Raw genomic sequence first — 17,100 nt, 5'->3', positions numbered from 1 at the left:
GGAAGAAATTCCTCCCCGCCCAGCAACAGCTCAGCCAATGAGAGACTGCCATAACTCAGTAAATGAAAAGCTATTATACTCTGAACTCCCAGTTTGCTCCAATGGACTCTTCATTTATAACAGCCCCACCTAACTTCATAAAAGAACATTCCCCTACTTTGTTTCTCCAGACTTGCCTGTGGTTCGCCACAGACTGCATGTCTTGAATTGCAATTCTTTGCTGTTCCTGAAAAAAACCATTTTGCCAGTAAAATAAATGGCCATTTGTTTTAGGTCAATATAGTCAATCCTCGTTCCCACTTCCAGCCCCAGCCAATCACTAATCTACTTTGTGTCTCTATAGATTTGCTTTTTTTTTTTTGACATTTCATATAAATGGAATCATACACTATATGGTCTTTTGCATCTGGCTTTCATTTAACACAAGTTTTTGAGGTTCATCCCTGTTGTTGTAAGTATCAGTAGTTCATTCTTTTTTCAAATGCTTATATTTTTGATCTCCAAGATTTTGAAGTGGTTCTTTCAGCATATTCTAGTCTCGTTTCTACCTATTTTGTTTTATAATCTTATGACCTTTTAAAGGGAAATGATGTCCTAATTTATATTTTTCAACACCCTCAACATATTTATGGTTAAGGTCTTTTCAGACCATTCTATAAAGTATTCATCTGGATTGAATTCCTGTTCCAACTGTAGATTTTATTGGCTATCTTTATCAGCAATAAATTTGTATCTTGAGATTTTGTTTCATTTCAAGTGAGAATTTGTTGTTTATTTTATGGCTTTCTCTCTTTCTCTCAACCTCTCTCCTCACCCTTTCTTGCCTATCAGTTTTTTAATTACCTCCACTCAGCCCTCTGGGTCCCTAATTCAGAACTAGGTCTCGTAATAGTGGATCAGAAGTGATATTAAGGATGGGCAGATCTAGTCATATACCATCGGGTGTCTTGGCTTATCTCCTGGTTGCAAGGCTATGACCTTGACTTTGGCCTCCTTAGGCCTGCAGTTCACTAGAAGTTATGGTCCCAGGCAGCACTTGGCAGCAGTTCATTTTCATTCTCTTTTCACGGTGTTAAGGGTATGCCACTACTGCTCAGGGCTTTGAGCTGTGTGTCTGGTTCCAGTCTCCTGTCTCATATGGGCATTTTTAATCCTCTTCACTTTACAAAAGCCAACCTGCCTTTTCAATGTTTTGAGTTTCAGTTCCTTTTTGGATTTTGAATATATTTATCTGGTATTTGAGCCTAGTTATGCCTTTTGGTTCTCTCTCTTTATATTTTATTTTTATTATTGCTGTATGTATGGAGCAAAGTGGGTTTTCACAGTATAAATCCACTGTACCTTCTTGATCTGGAAGTCTGCTTGCTTCAAATTTGAGCCACAACTTTCTTATACATTTCTTAATTCTTTTCCTGGAATTTATAATGGCTTTTCTTTCTTCTTGTTTTATTTGTATTTACCTTTTCCTCAAATTTTCCAAGTTGTCAAAAATACTTTCTTCAACATTGGGTTCCCTTTATTTCTGTAAACTTTCACCCACGAGTCTTTCATCTTCCAGTTTAAATCTGGAATAGTTGCTCCACAGACTTGCTAATTAGCTTCATCCAGGAACTTCCTTCTGCTGTTTTTTTGAGTTAGAGTGGTACACTGTTTTCTGGATTCCATGCCTCATCTTTCTTGGTCTGTTCTCTAATTTTGCTGGGGTACATCCTCAAGTAAGTCCTGAGAACAGGTACTTGGAAGGTAACATTTTAGTCTTTTTGTGTCTGAAAAGATCTGTTTTCTTCCCTTATCCTTGATTAATAGTTTCTTAGTGTTGGATTATAGTTTGAAAATAATATTTTCTCAGAACTTTAAAATTCTGGAAGGACTTTGTGTGGAGGGACATGTTCTGGAAGATGTCCCAGGGACATTCAGGATCAGAAATAGGTGAGCAGTTCCTTAGGCCTTTAGAGGCCTGTCTTTACATGTGGTTCAGGTGCCATTAGTGTGTGTACATTAGAAGGGGACATGTCAGGCTAACAAATGTCTCTGTGGGGAGTGTTCAGGGTTTTGGATAGTCTGGAGAGGTTGGCTATGTTCGTCTTAGGACAAAGACAAAATACCTGGAGATGGGCTTCTCTGGCCTAGATTTAATTGGCTCTTCCTCGTTAGAATAGTTACCCACTGAGTTCTGCATTTCCTTAGGCCAGCTCTGGATGGCTGGGGGTGTGGATGGGGGAGGTCACAATCAAGCTCAGGGTCAGAGCATCTGCATGCTGCTTCCTGTACCAGACAATGCCCAGTCCTCACTAGGGCTGGACTGCTGAGACATCTCAGGGCAGAGGGAATGAGGAATGGAGAAGTGTTTGTACTTTTATTTCCCTGTTTGTGAGAGAAGGCATTATCTACCTGCCTTCCCAGTGCATACAGGACAGAAACAAAAAGTTGGGCCATCTTTTATGACATGAGGTAAGTCTCCAGGTCTATCTCAGTTGCTCCAAGCTCACTCCCTGAGGGTTAGCGCTCATGCTTCTAAGGCAGACTCTAAAGCAATTAACTCTCACTCCCACAAGAGGTAGTTGTGGACGTCACAGTTATCTGGCTCCTCTATGAATAGGATAACCCCATACCAGAGGAATAGAAGTAAAGCTTCCAATGGTTTGGGGGTGGGGAAGGCTTGGGATGGTGGGAGTTTTTCATGGCTTGAAGATGCAGCATGGCATCACATAATATGTTCTCTTTTATGACGTGGTTTGGATAGAATTGGGGGGATGAATTGGCCATAAGACTGGTAAACCCCAAGACATGCCGAATTCTTTCCATAATTTTGAGAAAGTCCTATTTCAAAACTGTCGTTAACTTATTAGGTATCATGTGGAAGCCTTGTTTTTTTATGTGGACCAGTAATCAACCTGTGAGTCTTCAAACACAGATCTAATGGTTAAGCCAGTTCTTTCTATACTGCATCCAGGAATATCCATGTCCGAGTCCAGGTGGAGCTAGATTTTTAGAGTAGATTAGGAAGATGTCCCAATAATATAAGCAATGTAGTGTCATGATTATAACTTAAACTGTGAAGTCAGGTTTCTAGGTTCTTCCTAGCTCTGTTACTTACTAGCTATGTGACTTGGAGCAAGTTATCTGCCTTTACTGAACTTCAGTTTCTCTTTCTGCAAAATGTGATTGATAGTAGTACTTACCCGGTAGATTTGTTGTGAGGCCTAAATGAGATAATCATGTCAAGTACTCAGCACAGTGCCAGCAAAGAAAAAGTAATACAGATTAGCAATTATTAATAGCTATTAGTTCAGGAGGCCCTTCTGGATCCTTATTATTAACCACTAGAAGATGATGGTGGGAGGGCTATCCAATGGTCCAAATAGTATAAAGGTGTTCTCAAAGGCCAAGGTGTAACATGGGAGCTGGAGAGTCACACGTGTTCATTGCTTAAATTGTTGGTACCCCTAAGATCCAGCTTCATGACCACTCATGTTCTGGGGTTGGTCCACAGTTTGGCCATCAGTGAAACTGTGTGGCCCTCTCAGGTGGTGAGCCCAAAGAAGGTGCAGTAACCTTGAGCCAAGCAGAACTCCCTGATCCTCATAGAAGAGTTCCAGAATTGCCACAGATTTGAGGGGCACCTTAGTTTTAAGTTTGGAAAAGGCATAAAGCAATGGAATGGAAATACATTTCACAGTCATACACATTCATGCATGCAAAATGAAAACGATTTCCTTGTAACTCAAGTTACATTAACTCTGGAGTCCTTATTTCACTGATTGATTAACCCTATAATCCAAAGTAATCTTGGTTAACTTCCAATTTATACTGAATCTTTTTTGGATAAATGGTCAAGTTAGTATTTTCTCCCTTCACCTCTTTCTGTCCCTTCTTAGTAGTAATCTAAGTTCTGGATGATCCAAGTCCTGGGTGGTCTATCATTCTGACTTTGGGGGAGAGTAATATGGTTCACAGTCATCAGCAAATCACCTAGGTGGCTTCTGCTGAGAGGAACAATCCCTGTTTCCCATGTATTGGATGTCTATTCCCACTACAGCCATGCCGAAATGTCTGTGTCCCATTGGTTCATCAGTCCTGACCTCTTCAGGTCCACTGGCCTCACTTTCAGTCATTTTTGTCTTCCTACTGGGGGCATGGGAACTTTTTTTCCCCTTGATTTTTTAAAATTGTGGTAAAGTGTACACCACATAAAAATTTCCATTTTAACCATTTCTAAGTGGACAATTCAGTGGTGTTATTGTTCATATTTACATTGTTGTGCAACTCTCACCACTATCCATCTCCACAACTTTTTCGTCATCCCAAACTGAAACCTAATACTTATTAAACAATAACTCTTCATTCTCCCTCCCCACCAAGTTCCTGGTAACCACTATTCTACTTTCTGTCTATGAATTTGACTATTCTAAATATCTCATATAAGTGGAATCATACAGTATTTATACTCTTGCATCTGGCTTATTTCACTTAGCATAATGTTTTATAGGTTCATTCCTATTGTAGCATGTATCAGAATTTCACTCCTTTCAAGGCTGAATAATATTCCAATGTACGTATATATCACATTTTATTTATCCATTTGTTGGTGGATATTTGGATTGTTTCCACCTTTTGGCTACTGTGAATAATACTGCTATGAATATGGTTATAAAAATATATGTTTGAGTTCCTGCTTTCAGTTATTTTGGATATATAACTAGAAGTGAAATTGCTGGATCATATGGTAATTCTGTGTTTAATTTTTTGAGGGACTGTCACACTGTGGCATAGGAACTCCTGAAGGTTCTCTCACACCATGCAGGGGTGTGCAGGATTCTGAGAAGCTGCCTCAGGCCTGCCTACCTGGTGACCTCATTAAGCTATTGCTCCTCCTCAGCTCAGATGATCTCCTAGTGATTAAGTCTTCACCGCAAGGTGTGCCATCTCACCAGGTCACATCCTGGGGAATTTGATGATGGTTCTCTTGCTCTGAGAGCCCCCTAAACCTCAGAGGAACAGCTGATGTGTTTCTTCAATATCCCTCTTGAGACTCAGCCTGAAAAGCATCAAGGACAGAAACTACACCCATGAAGCCACATTCCTTTCACGCCCCCTCCAATTGTCTTTCTCCTGCCAAGTCCTAGAAATTTTACTTCCTTTTGGTTGGCAAAACTGCTCTTACATCATCCTATATTGTTTCAAAGTCTGATAATTATGGTAAACCTTTAGATTTAGATTTTGGCTCTTAATTTTCAAAGCCAAGCTTCTGAACTCAAAAAAAAAAACGTTTTCACTTTCAAACAGCTCAACTATTACAATTTAAAAGTCTCTGCTTGCGAGCCTATTGTCTCTGCTTTCAATTTCAAGAGGCTACTTTAGAATCGAAAGCCAAGAATTTGACTTTTTGTTCTTGGCTGTATAGGCCCTCCCTTCTAGGGCAGTACCTTTAGAAGCTGTTGCTGCCACTCAATAGCTTATTCAAGAAAGCTGGGAAGAGGGTCGCTTGTTCAAGAAAGTATAAGGGTCAAAAGGAAAACAACCTTCAATATCTCAAAACATTTTACAGCTGTTAGCTTGGCTATAACACAGATCATGGATACAAAATCTGCTACTTAGAGTTACTGGGGGTATGAAACCAGTCACCTAGAGAAGAGCCTGAGATAGTTTCTGGAAACCAGAGCATAATAGAACATCAGAGAGCTGAGAACTCAGAATAACCAGATACTTGTGCATCCTGGGACCAGGATCCTAGCTGGGCTAATGCCAGGATCCTAGGCAAATACCAGCATTGGGAGCTGATACTGCTGACTGAATTTGACATACTCTCTATGCGCTGGCTAAACTGAAAGGGCCAGGAACAGGGTAACATACATAGCATGGAAGTGAACCACTTACATCCTAAAGTGTTCCCGGTACCGCTATGCATAGCACCTTAGCCTACGAGTCCCCCAAAGGGACTGGTAGGACCAGGTACTTTTGGTGCACTTATCCTTTGATTATCTAAAAGTACTTAATACTAGGCCATTATTTAAGAGGGAATTTTTTCAATAGGTTGTGTGTGTGTGTGTGTGTGTGTGTGCATGTGTAAGAGAGAGAGAGAGCAATTTTTAAATACAATTTGCTTTGCTTGTTTATTATATATACCAAGAAACAATAACAACAAAGCCCAGTTCTGAATCCCCACAAGCACAACCACAGAAAAGAACCATAACGTTGCTGAAGGTTAACAAAGGTTGACTGAATAAGGTATTGTGATTTGAGGTTCAGGGTTCATTGAATTCTAGTCTTTATCCTGGCCCTTAGCTAGCTGTGGCTTTGGCTAGGTCACGTTGTCTTTTTCTGTGCTCCTATTCCTTCCTTCACTTGCAAAATGAGGCTAATTACGAGGACCTGAAGCTTCACTCCCAAAGTTGTTTGTGGGTGTTGACTGTTTTAATTAGCAAGTCTTTTAGTACTAAGAATTATCAACATAAATCTACACTCTTTATTGGTAATTGTATGGGTGAAGATCCAAATATCACATATCAGGTGTATCAATATTACGTATGTATCACATATCAAATATACTACCATTTGCGTAGGTATTTGTGTTTAATTGGGCAAGTATAGTTATAATCAGAGAATGGTAAAAACAAGGCATTGGATATTCTGGCCATAAAAGTCAGACTCTGCAAGTAACTTCTAAGGGGGGTTGATTGTAATTTATGGTGACATTGGGAATAGAAGAAAAATTGGCCACAGGGAGGACCGGGGGCTTTCTAGCATCATGGACAGATCGGAGTTTTTGATGACAGATCCAGCAGTCTGAAAGGTATCTCGCTTTAGCAATGGTCTGGGAGATATGGATGATGGCATGATCTTTCCAGGCCAATGCTAGAGTAAAGGAAAGAAACAGAAGAAGAGAGGGTTTCATACTTAAAGTATGAAGTCTTGATCTGGTGTCTTGGTTGGAGGCAGTCTACATTGATGTCAACTACTTCTCTTCCTTGTCAATTTGATTCGGAGGTCTCCAGCATCTGCAAAGGACTGGTCAGTAGAGCCTTCTTTAGCTGCGAGATGTGTACCCAAGGCTCAATGCTTTCTAGTTTCACAGCAGTGTCAGTGATTAGGAGCAATTGGTAAGGTCACTTCCAATGGGGTTCAAGGGCTATCTTCCTCTGATGACGTTTCCAGAATACTCAGTCACCAGGCTCCAGACTGTGACCAACAGGAGCCTTTGAATTGGGACCTGGGAAAGCTTCTTTAATCTGTTGATGATAGGCTTTAGCATAAGACAGTAGCTGGGCATACTAGCCTGAGATAACAAGGGATCAGCAGAAAGTTTTATACCAATAAACATTGGTAAACTAGTGACTGTCTCATGTGGAGTGATCTTACATTTCCCAAAGGGAGTGCTGCGAACAGTCAGCAAGACCAAAGGCAATACCTTTAGGCCAAGGGAGTCCAGTAGTTTCAGCAAGTTTAGAGATTTTAAGTTTGAGGATACCATTAGTTCTCTCGACCTTGCCGCATGATTGAGGGTGATAGTGACAGTGATAATTCCAAGAAATTTGCAAAGTTTTTGTTAAGGCTTGTGTGATTTTCCCAGTGAAATGGGTGTCTCGATTGCTGGAGATTATGGAAGGTATACCCTAAGCGGGAAACACATTTTCCAACAATTTTTTTGTCACTGCGAGGGCATCAGCCTTGCAGCAGAGGAAGGTTTTTAACCCATCCGGAAGACATACATACAACAACAAGAACATATTGATAACCCATACTCAGTGGCAGTTGAATGAAGTCCAGCTGCAAGTGCTCAAAGGGTCCAGAGGGAGGAGGTGTGAGGTCTCTGGGAATAAAAATAGTTTTTCCAGGATTGTGGACCTGACAAGTCAGAGACTGGTGGTAAATTGTTTTTACAATTTTATAGAAGTCTCCCCACCAATGTTCATTCATAATTTGAATGCACCATGGTGGGTGAAGGAACGCAAAAACTAAAAAATGGGGTTTGCCAGGGAGCCAGGAAGAATCAAGTGGCCGTCTTGGGTTTCCCATACGCCACCTATTCATTGAATTTACAACCATTGTTTGCCCATCTTAATTTCTCTAATTCAGGAGCAGACTGTTGCCATGTTGCAAGGACATCAGGACAGCAAAAGTCTGGCAACAAGGAGTCATTTTTTGCAGAAGCAGAAGGGACTTCATCCACATGTGCCATCTCTATAGATTCTGTTGCTGCTGCCTTTGCATGAAAGTCAGCCAGGCCATTTGACTGATACTCAGATTGGATCTTTTTAAGTGTGAGCCTCAACTGTGATGACAGCAATTTCAGAAGGTAAGAGAATAGCAGTAAGAAGGTCATTTACTTGTTGTCCATTTTTTATTGGAGTCCCAGTGGACGTAAGAAAACCCCTTTGTTTCCATAACATTCCCCAAAGGAATACCAGATATCAGTATAAATATTAATTTGTCCCTCTGATAACTGGCATGCCCTGGTAAGGGCACAGAGCTCTGCTTTTTGGGCTGATTTAGCTTGTAGGAGGTTTTGCCTCTTAAGTAGTTCATATTGGGTAGTAACAGCATAACCAGCTTGGAAATTCCCTTTTTCATTTTTACAGTATGACCCATCAATAAACAAAATTAGATCAGGATTAGTCAAAGGAGTGTCTCATAGATCAGGACGCAGTGTCATGAAATGGGATGTTATTACCTCACGGTCATAGGGTTTGCCCTGATTAGACAGGGGTAGTAACATAGGAGGATTAAGATGTTTAATGTTTAAACACATAGGTGGTGAAAGCAGAAAGATCTTGCAGAAGGTTTGTCTGCTTGCAGAGAAATGTTGAGTCAATTCAGAATTAAGAAGACTTTGGACAGCTTATGGAATTTGTAAATAAATGTCATTTCCTAGAGTTACATCTGCTGAGGCTTCTACTAACTTCGCAGCTGCAGCTCTAGCCTTAAGGCAGTTGGGATAGGCAAAAGCTACTGAATCACTTGTATGCTATAATAGGCAATAGGCCTATGTTTACTACCATGTTCTTGCAGGAGCATTCCAGGGCCTTGGTTATCTCTTTTATGCACAAATAAGGTGAAAAGTTTTGAATAGCTAGGTAGCCTTAGGGCCGGCAGTTCTTGAAGCACTTGTTTTAGTCCTATAAAGACCTGCTCATGTTTATCTTCCCAAGGAAAGGGTTCAAGGACTAAAATTTTAGTGAATTCATGGAGTGGAGAAAGCAATAGAGAAAAATTAGGAACTCACCATCTACGGTAGCCAGCCAGGCCTAGGAATCCATGAAGCTCTTGTTTAGTTGTGGGCCTAGGAAATTCTTAGATAAGCTTAATTCTTTTTGGAGATAGCTAGATTCCTTCAGTGCTTAAATTATGACCTAGGTAATGAACAGTATCTAGAGATAATTGTAATTTTTCCTTAGAGACTCTCTGTCTTTTTTCAGCTAACTTTTGCAGCAAATAAGTGGAATCTTTTATGGACGCCTCTTTGGTTACCAAGCACAGAAAGAGATCTTCTACATATTTTAAAAAGGTCAATTTCCCAGGGAACAGGAGGGTGCCTAAATCTTGGTGGAATACTTGGGAGCAATAAGAAAGGGCCTCAGTGAGGCATGACTGTCCAGGTATATTGTTGATTGTTCCAAGTAAAGGCAAATAGATATTGGCTGTTGGGGTCTACAGGGATGCTGAAGAAGGCTGAGCAAAGGTCTATAACAGTGAACCATTTTGAGTCTGGTGGGACTTCTGACAAAAGGGTGTTTGGGTTTGGGACAACTGGGAAATGGGGAATAATTATCTTGTTAATAGCTCTCAAGTCCTGGACAACTTGCCATCCTCACCCATTAGGTTTCCAGACTGACAAGATTGGCGTGTTACAGGAGCTGGTAAAGGGAATGGTTAGCCCCTGGGCAACAGGGTCTTCTACTACTGGTATGAGGCTTTAATGGATATTGAGGCAATTTAGGAAGAGGTTTAGTAATATTCATCTGAATTTTTATAGGGTCTGCACTTTTTATTCTCCCAATATCAGTGTTAGAAGTAGCCCACAGATTTTCAGGCACCTCAGTTAAATTAGGGAGCTTTTGCTGGAATTCTTCCTCTTCTATGTCAAGGATAGATTGTAAGGAACATAAAAAATCAGGTTCAGGTTGGTCAGGAAAATCTACCAGAATCTGGCAAGGTTTCCCATTAATTTTAATTTTAGTTCCCCTTGGTTATTTAAGGGAATTACTAGTAGCAGTTTACTGGAGAATCCCTCCGAGTCCTGTCAACTCTGGGAGGGGGCCATATAGGGACCTTCCTTTGGGGGTAGATATGAGGGCATTCGAGTTGATGTTGAAGAATTTGCATAGGACCTTTGAGGACAATCTTTTTTCCAGTGTCCCAGTTGATTACAATTGAGACTTCGATCCCTGGGCTGGCATTTTGATGATGGACCCCTAGGAGGTGCAACGCAGAAAGCCCAGGTGTTATTTTAGGTCTCTACTTTTGGAGCTGTTGTAGCTGAAAGGTCAGTAGCTTGGTGGAATTTTGTTTACAGTCTTGTTCTAAAGTCCTTTCAATGTGTTCAACTATGGTCACCAGTTCAGTCGACCATTGGCCTCACATCTGGTTTTCTGTCATTTTATTAATCCATTAATCTCAGGAGATAATCCATTTACAGACAGGGCAGCTAGAGCAGGTTGAGTGACCTCATTTGTTGTATGGAACAGGAATATCATAGGAAGAGAGCTTCCAAATGGGCTTTGAAGTCTGCCACAGATTCATCTTTCTTTTGTTTACTTGTTTGAATAATAGACCATTTGGTGCAGGCAGGGAAGACTCTAGGAATAGCTTTTAAAAGATCTGTTGCCAAGTTATGAGCTTTTTCTGGTCCATGAGGCAACCATGTTGAAGATCGAGGATCTCGAATATCATCCTCAAGGTTATCCCATTCTGTTTCCTGCATCCATTTTTGGGTTTCACCAGGTTCTACCAACATGTGCACAAGCTGATAAGGGTCTGGCAGCCTGGGGTCATAGGCCCCAATAAGGACTCTAGATTCTTCAGAAAACTTTTGGAGATTTTCCCTGGGTTTAGGAAATTCTTTAACTATGGCCCTTAGTTCAGTTTTTGACCAAGGAGTGAAAGATACCTGAGAATACTCACCTCCTGTCTCGGACAGTTTCACTTTAAAAGGTAACTGTTCAATAGTCTCTTCAGAGTGGAAAGGCAGTTCAAACAAAGAATTAGGAGAACATCAGTACCCAGGTAAAGGGGGATAGAGAGGAACAGTAGAAGTCATTCTTATTGTCTTTTGTTTTAGGTACCTCTTGTGTCTTTAATTTTTCATTAGCCTTTTGCAATGAATTTTATAATGAAGCTATTTTGGAATCTTGAAGACTTTTGGAAGCTTCTGCATACCAATTAAAATAAGTATCCCATTTTGTTTCTTTAATTTGGGAACCCTTGCTTTCAAGTGCACTTCTTAAATAAACAATCTTGTCTAACTGGAATGTTCCATAATGGTCATTGTAATTCTAGGTTGTCTTTAGTAAGATTTTGCCATTTTTGTAGATATTTATAGCTTCTGAGACCATAGTTCTTAGACATAAAATAAGCAGATGTGCCTCAAGGTGGTGTGCTCAACTCTTTGGAATTTAAGGATCCCCCCCCTTTTTTTTTTTTTAGCTAAGCCTTTGGGTCTCTCAGAGCCAAACTGATACCTAAGAGGGATGTGCTGCTGGGTTGGGGATCATGTAATGTTTTATAGTATACTTCATTGCATGGAAATTTTCTTGAATTTGGTGGGTGACCTAGTGTCAATCTAACCCATTCCATGACCGATTTATCCTAACACAGGAGTTTCAGAGTTAGGTGGCGAGCACTCTAACAGCTTTTAAGTGCTTGACTCGTGCCCACGAATTTTGCAGCTTTTGGCTTCCAAGATTCCGCATAGCAATAGCCTAAAACAAAATTTTATTCACCTAAGGCCTCACACTGGACCCAGTCTAATCCAGCTTGAAGTCAGACCCAGTCCGACTCCAGCCCCAGTCTGGTTTCTAAGTTAGACCCAGTCCAGTTTTTAAGTTGGACCCATTCCAACCCTGGCAGGTAACCACCAGCAGTTCTCAAAGTGGAATTGGGGGGTTGGGGAAAGGACCCCAAAGAATGGGGACTGTGACTGGGATTCCAAACAAATGGGGAACTGCAGAGTGAACCACCAGCAGTTCCCAACATGGATTCTGGGAACTGAACCAAGGGCTGAGGATTCCAATCAAATGGGGAACTGTAGAAAGCCAATTAGATCGGGAGCTTGATGCAAAGACAGTGGAGCTCAGAACCAAGAGGAACTGACTCATGGCCCTCAGAAATTGTGAGAAAGACAGAGAACTCAAAGAGTTTTCGAGTGCCACACCTGTGTTTCTCGTTGCCAAAGCTGTCAGAAGATTCCTTTGGATGCCACCGTTGCCACCAAATCTGTTAAAAAACAAAATTCAACTGAGGAAAATTTAAACATCTTATTGGCTTTATTCAACAGTTCATGAATAAATCCTATCTAGCAGAGAGAAAGGAGCTCTGAAGAGCTATACAAAATGGAAGACTTTTATAGGCAGAAGGAGGTGAGACAAAGAAGTTATTCTAGCAAAGTCGTGATGGTTTCAGGCAAGGTCACCTTCCTTTTGGGGGACGGCAGGTGTCTGTCAGGTGGATTACCTCATTAGTGCTGACTAGGTAATTCCAGACTGACTGGTTAAGATTATATTCCTAAAAGAGGTTGAAACTGCAATTAGGTTAGGTGTTAAGTCTTGGTTTGGTGGCATGGGCTTAGCACAGTGACAGCATTTTGGGCCTGTTATCTCTTTTTAACAAGTGTTTCTCAAAAGAGTGCCCCCTTTTTCTTCTGACAATGATTTCCATGTGCCTAGGAAAAATGTGGAGACACTACTTAAAGATGACTTCTTTCCCAGATCACATTGATACCAGGAACTTGAGAATAAGTATTTGTGCCATTTATAGGTAAGGACACCTTATTTCCCACTTTAAAAGACAGTTTTCAGAAGTTGCTTGAGAGTACATCTTCCTCCTATTGTTTGCCCTCCCTTTGTCCTTTCTGTCTGATGGGAAGGAGCTGACATTTTTTGAAGACCCCAGAGGGCACTAGGCTGGCCGTCACAGCTTTATCTCTTTCTTTAACTTTATGAAGACATGATTATGTCTTGTGACATGCATGGTGTGTGCATTTAAAGCATTCAGCACATTTACACAAATTTATGAATAAGGGAAACTTGTTCTCTCTTTGCTTGGGGGAGATATGAAAAGCCATGTGAGTGCCACATAGGATAGAATCAAAAGTACTTTTACCACAAGAAAGAAATGATAATTATGGGACACGATAGAAGTGTTAGCTAATGCTTTGGTTTTAATCATATTGCAATATATAAATGTATCAAATCAACATGTTGTATACCTTAAACACACACAATGTTATATGTCAATTATATCTCAATAAAAAAAGAATTTATTGATCTACAAGCTACTCTGCATAAAACTTAATTACATTTATAATAAACATTCTAACACTGTAGATGTTTTACATACCAGAAAGGGGGTATAAAGTCCTTCTCTAAAGGAAAATAGGAAATACAGACTTATCTTTTACATAAACGCTGTACCTCCAGTGGCCATACTGGTAGCCACTTTTGAGTTCCCCCAAACCTACACCCGTTTTGCTGCTAACTATACATAGCAGCTGAAGTTCAAGTATGTGTGAAACTAGTTTTAATGTTGTATTTTTATGCTGAATTCAGCTGACATTCTAGTGGATAAGAATGAGAAAAAGTGGCTAGGGATATTGGAGGAGACATTAGGAAACCCTAAGGAAATGAGGAAGGAAAGTGAGGAAGCAGATGCAGAGAGAGGAAACTCTCTAGAACTACTTCTTCCTCCACTTGAGAAATCCTCAATATGTTTACATAAAATGTGGTTTATAATGAGGGTGACTATACTCCCTGGTTTGCCTGGGACAGCCTCAGTTTGTTCCTGTTGCCCTGACATGATTATTAATTTGCTTCTTTCATTCTCAAAATCTTCATGTTTGGACCATATATTCTATGGTCACTTCATTTATAATCTAATCTCCAAAGTTCTGATTTCATGTCCATGTAGTATTTTTTCGTGTGTGAGGAAGATCAGCCCTGAGCTAACATCCATGCCAATCCTCCTCTTTTTGCTGAGGAAGACTGGCCCTGGGCTAACATCTGTGCCTATCTTCCTCCACTTTATATGGGACGCTGCCACAGCATGGCCTGACAAGCAGTGCATCCGTGCGCGCCCGGGATCCGAACCCGGGCCGCCAGCAGCAGAGCACACGCACTTAACTGCTACTCCATAGTGACGGCCCCCCCCCGTAGTATTTTTTAACTATCAAGGATTACATTTCAGCAAGTCAAAATTTTCATTTATGTCTAATCTTCCTCACACACAGATGAGTATAGGAATGTTGTTGGCACCACTCTAAGAAGGTTCTGACAAACATTCCAGAATTAGTTGAATTAACGCAAGTTAAATAGCTTTAGTAGAACTTTTGAGATCGTGTACTAACCTATCACACAAAATGCTGTTTTCTTACGTTCTCATATAAAATCCAGAGTCACGTAATGTAGAGGGTTATTTAGAACTGTCTTTGTTACTTTTTTGGTCATGACTTCTGCCTTCACAGCTGACTGGTTGGGGTAGGATGGTACAAGAGTTGAGAATAGTCCTATTCTGTAAGATAGATTAGTCTGCTGGAATGGAGTGGTACTGAATCGAAGCCTCGCCAGAGAACCTAGTTCAGCAACCAAAAAAGTGGGTAGTAGTAGACAGACTACTTCAACAATCTTTATTGGACAAGGCCTACCTGCCTGGCATCAGCCTCTTATCATTAGGTAGTCCTCACAGTTAGTTAAATCTTTCAACATTCACACTTTAACCTAAGGTACTTTTAGCAAATAGCCAGATCAAATTACTTTTAGCTAAGGAGAACCTTGACACATATCAAAAATTATGGGGTGATTATATTACAATGTCCCTTAAATTCCTTCAATTCTAGATATAGTGGAAGTCTCCATAATCATAGGAAATCAGTAACAGGTCACCTGAAGCTTGTAGAAGCATTGTTTTCTTAATTTTTCCTAAGCAGAATTTTTTACTATTAGAAATGAATCAAAGGGTGAGTGTACCCTTAAGATTCTACACCCAATTCCAATGTGTGGGTTTTTTCCCCACATCAAGCAATGTTCCAACACCAGCTGGGTGTCCTACAATTCAACTCAATTCTGACACTATCTACCCAGAGATAGCAGCAGATCCCACAGGTTAAGGGCTCAGTCCTACAAGACTGCCCTCTCACCTCCACTTCAGATGCCAATCGAAAATCCGGATAGTCACCTGTGCTTCTGACCAAGTGGCTATAGAGTGGAGGTTCCAATGACACCCTCCTTGGTTCTGATTAATTTGGTAGAGCAGCTCACAGAGCTCAGAGAAACATTTTACAACTAGATTACTAGTTGATTATAAAAGGATATAACTCAGGAGCAGCCAGACGGAAGAGATGCACAGGACAAGGTATGCGGAAAGGCATGGAGTTTCCATGCCCTCTCCCAGCACGCCACTCTCCCCACATCTCCACATGTTCACCAACCTGGAAGCTCTCTGAACCCTGTCCTTTTGTCTTTTGAAGGAAGTTTTATTACACAGGCATGATAGATTAAATCATTGGCCATTGGTGACTGAACTCAATCTCCAGCCCCTCTCCTCTCCCTGGGGTGGGGTAGGGGGTGGGGTGGATAATGGGACTGACAGTTTCAGCCTTCCAATCACGTTGTTGGCTTCATTGGCAACCAGCCCCCATCCTTAGGTGCATTCTAAAAGCCACCCTATTAACATAACAAAAGATACCTGTATCTCTCTCAACAAAGGAAATACCAGGGATTTTAGGAGCTCTGTGCCAGGAACCAGGATGAAAAATAAATATATATTTCTTACTATACTTCAAAATATCACAGCCACATTCCTTTTGGGATACTTCCCAGGCATATATTTCCTTTGAAAAGAGCTATACTCTTCTCAACTTCCTTTCATCTCAGACATCAGTATAAGCATTGGCAATCTAATTTATTTTTTCATTGTATGTTTTAATACTCTCCCTAGACTCTCAGACATCTGAACCCTGGTACCATAGATAATTTTGTTACTGGACCAAAGTGGGTCCGCTTCTTGGTGAGTTGAATTCAGAGCTTTCACCAGAAGTAGCTGTCACACAAAGTAAAATTTATTTGTTGCAAATAAGGAGACCATGTATAATTCTTTCCCAAGCCGTGGCTCCCCGAGCAAGGGAACACACGTTGTTTTATTTCGAGTGGGGAATGAACATTCAGCAGCGAGGTTTCATCATCACATGTAGAGGCAGGCATTAGCTTGCGCCAGCGCAGTCTGAAGACATGCTCTCACATACATCGCGTGTTATGCTAACAAGACTTAGGCTCCTCCTGGGGCAGAGATGTTAGTATTAAAATGAAGCAGGGGGACAGTGTCAAGATGGCAGTGTAGACAGACTCTGAACTCACCTCCTCCCATGGACACAACAAATTTACAACTACTCTTAGAATAATTACTCCTGAGAGAGAACTGAACACTGGATAAAAAGAACCCCCACAACAAGGAGTGGTGGTGACTAAGGTGGAAGAGGCAGAAATTCCTTTCTGGAGAGAAAAAAGCCATCTTTGAGCCATGGCGCTTCATGGCCGGCCAGCAGCAATCCTAAGGTACGAAGCCTTCCCTGGAGGAGCAGGGATCTGAGCCGGGAAGTGTTACCACAATAAGCAGCTTTTAGACTCAGCACAATTGAGACAAGGGTCATAATATCTGGCTTTGCTAGCTATTAATTACAACAGGGAACACCCCCAGGAAAGCTATCAGACATAAGGGAAAAAAAGCCTGCTCTTTAAGGGCCCATGCACAAATTCACCCATTTTAGAAAGCAACCTAAAATCACCAGAAAGAAAGGTTCACAGTCCTTTGGTGAAAAGAGACTCACTTGATAGGCTCTGCGCACATCTCAGTGAGAGGTGAGACCTCCCCAGGGACTGAGACGTTGGCAGCAGC

This window comes from Diceros bicornis, chromosome 28 (assembly GCF_020826845.1).
Source record: "Diceros bicornis minor isolate mBicDic1 chromosome 28, mDicBic1.mat.cur, whole genome shotgun sequence".
NCBI classification, from domain to species: Eukaryota; Metazoa; Chordata; class Mammalia; order Perissodactyla; family Rhinocerotidae; genus Diceros; species Diceros bicornis.
Note: the sequence above shows the minus strand (reverse complement) of the source record.